The 11,701-nt window shown below is 38.7% G+C and overlaps 1 long non-coding RNA gene across 1 annotated transcript; it reads left to right on the top strand.

Moving 5' to 3' along the window:
• The first annotated feature begins 7,840 nt into the window (after positions 1 to 7,840).
• LOC310736834 lies at positions 7,841 to 11,153 on the top strand. Its single transcript, XR_014536688.1, has 3 exons — positions 7,841 to 7,955; positions 8,239 to 8,343; positions 10,396 to 11,153. It is a non-coding gene; the product is annotated as an uncharacterized lncRNA (long non-coding RNA).
• Positions 11,154 to 11,701: the final 548 nt, after the last annotated feature.

The following is an 11,701-nucleotide window of genomic DNA, read 5'->3' as shown; positions in this document are numbered from 1 at the left end:
GGGAATTTGTGATAGAAGAGTATCTGTGAGAGTGAAAGGGAAAGTTTATAAGACTGTGGTGAGACATGAGATGTTGTATGGTTCAGAGACAGTGGCATTGAGTAAAAGACAGAAAGTGAAGCTAGAGGTAGAAGAGCATGTGGGATGTTTTGGGGACAAAGTAAGAAAGGCACAATCAAAATGGTTTGGACATGTGCAGAGGAGGAACATGGGGTATATCAGTAGGAGAATGCTGAGGATGGAGCCACCAGGAAGGAGGAAAAGAGGAAGGACAAGGAGGAGTTTAATTGATGTGGTGAAGGAAGATAAGAAGGTAGTTGATTTAAAAGAGGCAGATGTAGAGGACAGAGTAGTATGGAGACGGTTGATCCGCTGTGGCGACCCCTAATGGGAGCAGCTGAGAGAAGAAGAAGAAGAAGAATATTGGACAAAAGAGGCAGGACACAAATGTGGGAACCCAATATTTATTGTGGAAAAGCCAGTAATTGTATTCAGTGTGTCCACCTGTGGCACAATGAACACAAATCTGCACAAGCACACTCCAAAATCTGCATCTTCCCAAAAGATTGGGGTTTATTATAACAGAAATAAGGACTAAAAGTGTTGGAAAATGTCACATAGTCTGTCCTCGCCATATTGGTGGCCGGGTTCATTAGTCATATCGTATTTGTCAGCTTGTCATGGATAATAACGAGATCTCATGGCTGATAGGTACGCCTCTGTGGACCTTATGTTTATGAATTAAAATGAATTCCATTCAGTTGCTTGGCAGGCAAAAGACTGAATAGCAAAACCTCAATGTCACATGGGAGAGCATTTTTTAAATTGAAAAGTATGTCTATTTAAGGCCATGCTTAAGCATATTCTTAAACATAAAGCTCCTATGAAGAGTCAGAAATTTCATTAATATTTATGACCAGTACTACACATAATACATTGACATTTTGGGAATTGAATCATTTCAATTTTTTTGTATAGACAAAATCTCTTCCTGGAGAATATGGCTTTCAGGGCATTTCCCCCCTTCATCTGATTGCAGCTCGGTCTGTGGTTGGGCAGTGATAGCGTGCAACATACTGGATAATATTTCATGAATTCAGTAGAGCTGGAAATGACATGACACAGTGTTTTCAGAAAGCAATACTGTGATTGTTTACTGAGACACACAAGAGCAACACAACAGAAGGTTTGAGTGTCTAGTGTAGCATGTTATCTTTATGTCCAAAATAAATGTTATTTCTTTTCCCCCTGAATTGTTTTTTCTTTTTTTATCTGGCACAGAATCTTTTTTTTTTTCCGATAAAAGAAAGAAAACGAAATCTTTCACAAAGATACACAATATGGACCACAGTTTGTGAATACCTGACCATAAGATGGGTGTTTCTTGCTGTTAAAATCTTGTAGGAAGAAACTTTCCTCTTCATGCAAAATAGAAACACCTTTATATTTCCACATTACTAATGCTGACTAATGAATATTTTTAAATAGAATTTTAAATGGAAGTTAAAATCATATTATTAAACTTTTTTTTTAGATGCGTTCAGCCGTTTCAAGTAATTACCCTGTTGATAAAAAAACACTATCAAAGGCGTAACCTCCTGGCAGAAAATTATTACAAAAAATCTGATGCTTAAAAGGAATTAATGATGGCATCAGAAGAAAGTTTTGCTACATAGCATTTTAAAAGTGAGAGAAAAGACTGTTTTATTTTTTTTAAGACAATGATTCTGATTGAGCAGAAATTCTGAATTATTTCTTATAACCTTATATCTTATGACCTCATTATCCAACAATGCTTTCAATTATCTTATTTATACAATTGAGCAGCTGAGGGTTAAAGGTCTTGCTCAAGGACCAGCAGTAGCAGCTTGGCAGTACTGGAATATGGTCTCATGACCTGCCAATCAGTCCAGCATCTTAACCGTTCATCTACCACTTTCAGTGTTTGCTAAGCATTGGTTTGTGTTAAGAAAGTACATGATTTGAAATTATTTTGTATTATTTTTAGCCCTGCAGACCCATGACTTATTTTGTTATAGAAGAGTATCTGTGCGAGTGAAAGGGAAAGTTTACAGGACTGTGGTGAGACCTGCGATGTTGTTTGTTTTAGAGACAGTGGCATTGAGTAAAAGACAGGAGGTGGAGCTGGAGGTAGCAGAGCTGAAGATGTTGCGGTTTTCGTTGGGAGTGACGACGATGGACAGGATTAGAAATTTTATTAGAAGGCAGGACGTTTTGGGGACAAAATAAGAGCGGGCCGATTGAGATGGTTTGGACATGTGCAGAGGAGGGACATGGCGTATATCAGTAGGAGAATGCTGAGGATTGAGCCACCAGGAAGGAAGAAAAGAGGAAGATCAAGGAGGAGGTTTATGGATGTGGTGAAGGAAGACATGCAAGTAGTTGGTGTGAAAAAGGCAGATGTAGAGGACAGGGGGGTATGGAGACGGATGATCCGCTGTGGCGACCCCTAATGAGAGAAGCCGAATAAAGAAGAAGACCCATGACTTATTTTAAACCCTGCATCTGTTGTACTGTGCTAATGGGTTCCTCGAAATGAGACGAACAAGAGAATGACAAAGAAATGAAAAAAACTGAATATTTCTTGGAACTTCCGTGGAGAAGCTGTGCTCGGCAGCCTCACTGAGGAGGGATTTTTTTTTTAATAAGCTTGCTTGCAGTTGCCAGATTACATTGCGGATGCAAATCCTCACCCCTGCTCGCAGGCTGGCAGAAGAGAATCATTCAGTGAGAGAGAAAGCTGGGTACACACTTTTAATGGGGCATGAAGGAAGAAGAAGGGGGATTAAAAAGAAAGACATATGCACTGTTTAATGTGCAGCGGCGATTAATTCCCTGTAACAGTCGCTCCGGCGCTAGTGGTTCGCTCCCAAGTTTATATAAAAAACTTAGCATTTTTATAGTAACAACTCACTCGGGGGCTTGTGTTGTACGTGTGGAATAGTCTGAAGTGAAGTCTGTTATGAGGTCTTTTTTCTTCTTCTTTTTCCAGCTGCTCCCATTAGGGGTCACTACAGCTGATGAGTTGTCTCCATATCATTCTCTCCTCTACATCTACCTCTTTCAAATCAACCACCTGCATGACTTTTCTCACCACATCCCTAAACCTCCTGGCCTTCCCCTTTTCCTCCTGCCTGGCAGCTCCATCCCCAGCATTCCTCTACCGATATACCCCATGTCCCTCTTCTGCACATGACTGAACCATCTCAATTACATCTCTCTCACCTTGTCCTGTCATGAGATCTTTATTTAGCAATTTATATAAATGAGTCTCTTTATGACAGCACTTTGCAAGAGACTTAAAGACGACGGTGTTTTGTGATTTCTTCTTTGTGGTTATGTGACATGCTGAACTTTTGAAAGGCTGGTAAGGGAACAATGGACAGTGTGGTATAAGGAATGAAACACTTCAGTCTGTGCTTCAGAAGAATAAAGAACTTCAGGATGATAACTCTACATCCCTCGATTTATCTACATGATATGGGCAAAAGTATAGGGACACCTAATTTTTCCAGCCTCATATGCTTCTTTTCCAAATAGCTGAAGCCACACAATTGTATTGGCCGTCCCTGGATGCAGTAACAATGAATTTTCCCTTCACTTAAAGTCCCTGTGCACAAAGGAAGCTCCATGAAGATATGGCTTTAGCATGGATTAGAGCGTAAGATCTTGAGTGGCCTGCTATAGAGCTATAGACCATAAACACCACCACTGGGATGAATTTGAATGCTGACTGCACCCCAGACCTTCTTACTTTACCTACATCAGGACCTCACCTACATCAATGTTATTATAACAGCAAATAGAGAATAAAAAGTGGAATAAAATGTTCAAAAAGCCCATATGAATCTTATAGTCAGAAATCCAGAAACTTTCCATTTAGTCTGTCTGTCTGTCTGTCTGTCTGTCTGTCTGTCTGTCTGTCTGTCTGTCTGTCTGTCTGTCTGTCTATCTATCTATCTATCTATCTATCTATCTATCTATCTATCTATCTATCTATCTATCTATCTATCAATCAATCATTTGCAACTTGCATCACTTCCTACTAAAACTCGTAACCCTAATGATTGAAAATTTTTCCTCCCAAGCTTTGACACTAGTGAGCACCTAGAGCTCAGAAATCATTATAGGGCTCTCATTAAGCACTGGCCGAAGGTATTTATTAAGGTCCCAAGCGCTGAACAGAAAGTCTGCCAGACAACACCAAGTATTTGACAAATTTAATGAGTTTGCTGGCTAATGGCTAGATGAGGGAGAAAGAAAGGCTGAAATGATTCATTCAGCACCCACTCACTCATTTTAATGGGCAGTTACACAGAGCTGCCAGTTTATAGGTTACTGCAGCAGTGCACCTCATAAACCTACAACATTGTGTCTGCTATAAGCATGATATAGATCTGTACACTGTGTTACCAGTTTATTATGTATTACAGAACTAGAAATTGTTCATCTGACAAATTGGACTGCCAAACGGTGGACACCATATATGACTGTAGTGTTTATCTTTTTTTCTCCTACAAGTGTGAGAAAGAAACGTGGAATTGGTTTGAGTTTTGACACTGAGAGTCAAACACTCAGCTCACCGGATACAGGAGCGGTGATGAACCGGATCGTAGTGAAGAACTTGGACACGGTTTAAAAGTTAAAACGTGGGATGCTGTTGAAAGTCTGAAAATGAGTGCAAAAATTATAAAAATCAGATACAAGGGTCTTCTAAAGTTCCTTTAATAAATAAAAAAAAAACCTGTAAAAAAAAAAGGTAGAGCCTTAAAAGCTACGAATCTTTTTCACGAATGAAAAGTAAACCAACCAAAATTTATATTTGGGATAAATAGTGAAAAATCACAAAGGTTAAAAAAAAAAAAAAACCAGCAGAGAAATGAACAAGAAACAAACACAAAGCCCACAAAATAGGAAACAAGTCAATTTAAATACATATGTTCAGTGGGACACAGGTGGCAGTAATGACACAATTAATAGTCACACACAAGACAACGTGAGCGAACTATTGGGATCTCTAATGACCAAAACACTAATAATAATAATAATAAATCCAAAATCCTGACATAGTGAATTTATTTCAGCTTTTTCTTTTCCTTGACTTTTGTAACTGTTGGAAGCTCTTAGTTTTTCCCCCATTGTGATAGAAAAATGAGTTTAGAGGTTTTTAGAGATTTAAGAGGAGTTAAGGGATGTAACGGGACATGGTACCTTGGTTTTTTTTTAAGTCATGGTTCGGTTCAATTTCTGTACATTTCGGAAATGAAAAAATAAAATTTGCTTGTTGTTTTTTATTAACGCTGTTTTTTTAAAATTATTTTTAACATTACCATTTACTGTTCTATGTATTTTGGCATACTTTAATAAATGTTTGCATTTAAGAAATACATAAGAATTATACATGTTATTTATTTATTTATTCATTCAATTTATTTATTTACAATTGAATTTATTTCTTCCATTCTTCATTTATCCATTCACTCCGTAGATATGTGGAATTGTCAGGAATTTCTCCTTTTAAATGAAGCTTTTGAAGTTGTACATAAAACGCAAAATAGTCAATATCGCTGGACTGTCGTTAAAAACATTGGCAATGACAGGAAGTGATTGATTTTGTGCATGAGCAGAACAAAAAGCTGAAAGTGTGAGGCGGAGACTTAATAAAAACTTGTGGTCCGCCACTTGATCCCCACCTCCTGAGGGATTTTTAACTACTGCAGGTTCCAAATGTAAAACAAGAATTGAATCCAGTTCACATGTGCCTATATACATTTCATGTCATCAAAAACCTTTACAACATAATACTTAAATATGTGCTCACGGGAAAAATAGATTGACATGCACAATAAAATTTATGAACTTTGTAAGAAAATTGCTTAGACAATTCAAAAAGCTCTCCATGTGAAGGGGGTTAAAATATATATATATTTTTAATAAAAGGTTTTATCTATGGATGAAGATTTTGGTTCATTTAAGATATTGTACAGGGCTGTCAATATTTTAACCCCCATGTACTACATGTTACCCGTGTACTTATCTGGTTTGTATAGTGTGTAGCCATAACAATGAACCCCCATCACACTGTAGTGTAAGCATCAGTTCCCATTTCTATCTTTCCCTACGTTTTTCTCTCTTCTCTCCTCCAATCTCTGCTAAATCGCTCCATTCAGAGGTATGATTTGCTACTGATAGCAATGATGGACGTAATGGAAAAGAATTTGCGGATTTAAGATTGTAGCTTGAAAGTCTCAGGATGCCTCTGAGGTCAGTGCGAGAGAAAACGAAAGAAGTCTATTATATCTTAGACCTTTTAAAGGTCCTGGCTGTCAAGCACACTTTCTTCTTAACAGATATGTGTATCTTTTGTTTCCCTCTTTCAGTTCTGAAAGACGTACGATATTTCATATGCCACTCTCGGCTTCTCTGTTCCATTTGGCAGATCAAGGGGTTCAAGCTCCCACTCTTTGGAGTTTTTCATCCTGAGATGAGTGTTACATCTCGGTCTCTGTTCTGGCTAGAACTGAGCATTGATCTCATGGCTTTGAGCAGTGTGTGTGCTACGGGCGATAGGCGTGACTTACTGAAAGAACCATGCCCTTCCGCCTTTGGCTGAATTCACTGTATTCGTCAGTTTGAACTATTTCAGATCGGTTCAGTCTGTGAAAACAGCACTGGAGATTGCTTTACGTTTGAGTTTAAAATCATTAAAAAGCACAGATGAAATGCAGAAAAGTGTCTATAGAACGTTTTTTGGTGGACAATAAAGCCTGCGTGAAAACCACCTTCATACCACCTTCACTGACATACCATCAGTAGAAATCTTCTTCTTCTTCTTCTTCTTTCGGCTGCTCCCATTAGGGGTCGCCACAGCGGATCATCCGTCTCCATACCACCCTGTCCTCTATATCTGCCTCTTTTACACCAACTACCTGCATGTCATCCCTCACCACATCCATAAACCTCCTCCTTGGCCTTCCTCTTTTCCTCCTACCTGGTGGCTCCATCTTCAGCATTTTTCTACCAATATAACCATCAGTAGAAATCATTTACATTTAAAGCATTTGGCAGATGCTCGTTTCCAGGGCGACTTATTGTTATAACACATGAGCTTAAGGCTCATATGTGTAAGTTAAGGGCCTTGCTCAAGGGCCCAGCAGTAGCAGCTTGGTGTAGCAGCATCGCATGACCTTTTAGCCAGAATTCCAACATCCTAACTACTGGGCTATTACATGCCACAATGGATTTTTATTTCAGATTTCCGTAAACTGAGCTTTAAAAGGAAAAACATTGAATAAGATTTGAAACAAGCTTTGAATACGGGGTTTTTGAGACTCGTTCTGTTTACAAGAAAGTACTTTATTTATCTACGTTTTCACACTATACCAGAATGAACAGTATTCGTTTCAGTAAGTCAAAAAAAGAAAAAGAAAAAAAAAAGAGTACTCCAGCTACAAAGTCAGTGGTCATGACTTTCTAACACGAATCAGCCTGGAACATGTCCTAATATAACCATTTCTGCAATGTCCCATATTAAGTTTAGTCTTCATCGAGGCACTTTCTGGAACAAGCTGTAGTACAACAGAGCGATTTTATACGGATCGTCGCTCTGAGTTCGAGTGTACACAAATACATCAGGCTGCTGAAATCAAAGAGGGGAACAAAATCAATAAGTCATTTCTAGAGGTCAAGGCTAGATATTAGATCCAATGCTAGAGATAAGTAAGAGATGATTAATTCCCTGAGTGGAACACACACACATACACACACACTTAGTAATGAGTATCTCTGTCTCATTTTTGTACTTCAGGTAAAAAAAAAAAAAGTAATCACCCTGTCCTCGGTACAATCTACATTTACGGCGATCTAAAGTCGTAATCATTATCTCTGCGATGATGCGAACCTAGAGGCCGGGTCAGATTAGAGACATTGTTCAGGTAATTGGCCACTACATGCCATTTCTTTTGTTTTTTTTGTCTGTATTAGTTATTCATTAGGAAAATCTGAGTAAAGAAGTTAAATATTGCTTTAAACAAGGGTCAGTAATTCCATGTCTAGACAGTATTCATCAGATAATAGTCAGAGAGTGAATATAATACCATTTTTGTGGCAAATTGTGTAGCGGGAGGGAAAAAGAAAAGAAATCAAGAGCAAGAGAGATGAGTGAAAAGGCATGACCTGAAAAAGAAATCGACTTATTTTATTTTTTTTTACACTCAGAAGGTGATAAGCAGCTGGTTATATCCCTGCTGCCGAGGTTCAATCTGCGTCGCCTGCATTTTAAACAGATTTCTTTTTTTGCTTTTGAACCTGTGATTCTGACAGGTAAGTGCAGAATTCTTTCAGTCTCAAACTTCTGATATATATATATATATATTCAGTAATGAAATCATGTGCTTAGTAAATAGAGATGATTGCCCATGTATTCTGCATTTTTTACTTGGAAAGAAACCACAGCTTTTCTGTGCTGCTCAGACAAAAAAAAAAAAGAATCAGTCTTGCTAAATGTCAGAATTATTTATGTGTCCTAGACAGTCTCGTTACTGACTGTCTGCAACTTGTTAGACAGTCATATGAGATGGTTATTAAAGAGGCCTGTGGAAAAATGACATTAGTAAATCTGACGTGAGGTTAAAGCCTCAATAAGACTAAAAAGAGAGAAAGAACAGCTGTCATTTTTAGGAAACTTTGCTGATGTCTAGATTCTTCCAGATGTTACAAAGAGCCAGCTTTGAATAAGGACATATTGTAAATAAAAATAAATAAATAAATAATAAACAGACGGAGAGATAAATGACAGAACATATGATCAAACAACTGAACAATAAATGTGAAATAAAACGTTATATTTACACTGTAATTATACATGCTCTAGACCAGGGGTCACCAGGTAGCCCGCAAGGACCACATGAGTAGCCCACAGGCCTTTCTAAAAATAGCTGTTTCCTAGTGAAAACTGTGCGTATCAAACTGGCAGCCCTTCACAATAATCGGTACCCAAGATTAGCTCTCAGTTTCAAAAAGGTTGGTGCGATTGAGACCTCTGCTCTAGACTATTACAGGGAACTTGGGGTACAACACAAAAAGGGGCTCAATCGCATACTCCCTTTCGCACATTAAAGATAATTTGGAAATGCCAATGAATGAATATGGTGAATATTTGTGAGTGTCTGATGTCAGTTTTGCTTGCAATTATTCAATTTATCAATGTACACAGTTTCAATATTTGGATTGAGAAAACCTTAAAGATCGTTTAGCATTTTAAAATATTTTAATTCACATGAATGCCTGCATTAGCTGTTGATTTTTGAATAGGATCAGATCATAATAGTGGGTCCTCAATACAATTCACTCTTAACTAGCATACAATGCATAAATAGCCAGACAAAGCATGTAGTCTAATCTAAGGAGAACATTTTCAACAACATTACTCTTTAGAAATGCGGATGTGGAGCTTGATGTGGATGAGCAACTCTCTTCAACAGAGGAGAAATATATGGGGTTCTAGTCATGCCAGCCAGGAAAAGGAATATGAGGCTATTCACAGAAACAAGGGACACAGGTGGTAATAATAATTAAATTATCATAGCATAATAAAACATGGGGGAGGTCCCCTGGTGGTCTAGTGGTTAGGATGCGGCGCTCTTACCGCTGCGGCCCGGGTTCGATCTCCGGTCAGGGAACCAACCCCAGCCATTAGGGTTGCACAAGCCTTAGTGCCGGTCCCAAGCCCAGATAAATGGGAAGGGTTGTGTTAGGAAGGGCATTCAGTGTAAAAACATGTGCCAAATCAAACGATGGTCCGCTGTGGCGACGCCTAATGGGAGAAGCCGAAAGAAAGTTTAATAAAACATGGGGGAACATTGCAAAGCACTACACAACAAATCCAAAATCCTCTGCAAAACCTTTTAAATAATGAGTGAAAAAGCTTTCTGGTGCCATCAAGAAAAAAAAAATGCATGTGATTCTTATCTGAGAGAGTATGATGACATATGCTGGGATTTATTATATTTTTATGCCGAATGCTCTAATTTAAGAGTCACCATATTACATTTATTTGCCAAAAAAATATGAAATAGTAACAATCTCAGTATTGAAAGCAAAGGTCTCGCTTCATCTGCAGCCCTCCATTACAGGCGTGTGAAATGCTGATAGCTCGGCATAAACCCTTCTCTCGACGCTGCACCTGCAGTCAACCAGAAACTCTCTGTTTTCTCTCCGCTCTATTCTTCAAGCCTGGCCATTTTGTTTTTTTTCTCATGTCTCGCCTCTGATGGACGCCGGTGCACTGTCATCCCTGACCTGGCCAACTCATAGGGCTCTGTGATGCTAGGAAAGCCTTTCATGCTGTGTTTCCTGCATTTCTCTCACACACAGGAGGATGAGCTGCGCTGGAAAACACACGGCGTGCCCATTTCTAGCTTTTCAACGCAGCCACTTTGAAGCTCGAGCTGTAAATGTCTCTCCGGGGAGATGAGTGCGCCCGATGCCCCATCGCACCTGCTCACTCACACAGCTCAATCATTCACACATTCACCGCCATGCTTCTGTGAACATCTGTTGCAAAGCACATAAGGGGGCTCTACAGTGTGATATCGCTCTTCAGCAAAGGTTCGCTTACAGTTCAACACGGAATCTGTCGACCTGAAGGATCTAACAGCGTGTGCTTGGAATATACCATTCGTACAGATGTTGGACATCTAAAAATAAATATTACGGCTAAATCATTATTTGTGCATTCATTTGACATTCGATTGACTGTGCGTTTCTCTTTACATGTAGCTCAATGGAAAGTTCTAGCATTTTTTCAAATATTCAATTTGAGATTGTCACGCTACTCCCTCTCTCACCCTACACACTGCATCGTGTACATGGGAACCAAATTGCAGCACTTAGCCACAGGCCGAGCTCTTTGCTCATTGCAGAGTGCGGTTTGTCGAGCAGGATCAGGTTATTTTTCCAGCTATTGGGGTAATTTTCTTGTTTTGTAACCTGTGTTCAGTGTCCTCTTTGACAGGCACTTTTGCCACAGAGCCTGATTTGTTCTTGCTTAAGATGAACACAGAGCATCAGTAAGTACCCCATGAAGTGTGTTATACAATTGATCACAACATACAAGATGCGTACACGATTGTGGGTAAATAATAATTATAATAATAATAGTAATGATAATAATAATAATTATAATAATCAGCAAGCCAGAATTCATTTGTATTAAGAAAGTTAACGCTAGTTAATGCTAGTGTTAGCATTAGAGCTTTTCTGCTAATTCTTAGGGAGAGCATTGTGGCTTCTTAGATGTGTATGTTACTTTAGTGGTTAAGGTACTGGACTTTGGAGCCGAAAGTCTTGGGTTAAATTCCCAGCCACATCAGTTCCACCCCTGGGACACTGATAAAGGCCCTCAGTTGTTTGAATGAGATTAAATGTAAGTTACTTGGGTATCTGCCATATTCCATAAATGTAAATGTTTTTTTTGTTAAAGGAAAAATGGAGTTGGTGATGGAACTGCTGTTTATAGCTACTACAATGTCATATAATATAAGTCCTTAATATATATTAGTATAGTGGTTATTACAGTAGGCAAACTGCTTTACAGGAAGCTGGTCTAATATTGGATAATTCTGAATAACGGTTTTCTGTGGTGCCGTTCCCCGAAACAAGACAATGAGAAAACCTTGAG

This window comes from Silurus aristotelis (assembly GCF_946808225.1).
Source record: "Silurus aristotelis genome assembly, chromosome: 14".
Taxonomy (NCBI): domain Eukaryota; kingdom Metazoa; phylum Chordata; class Actinopteri; order Siluriformes; family Siluridae; genus Silurus; species Silurus aristotelis.
Note: the sequence above shows the minus strand (reverse complement) of the source record. Positions and strands in the feature narration are given on the sequence as shown.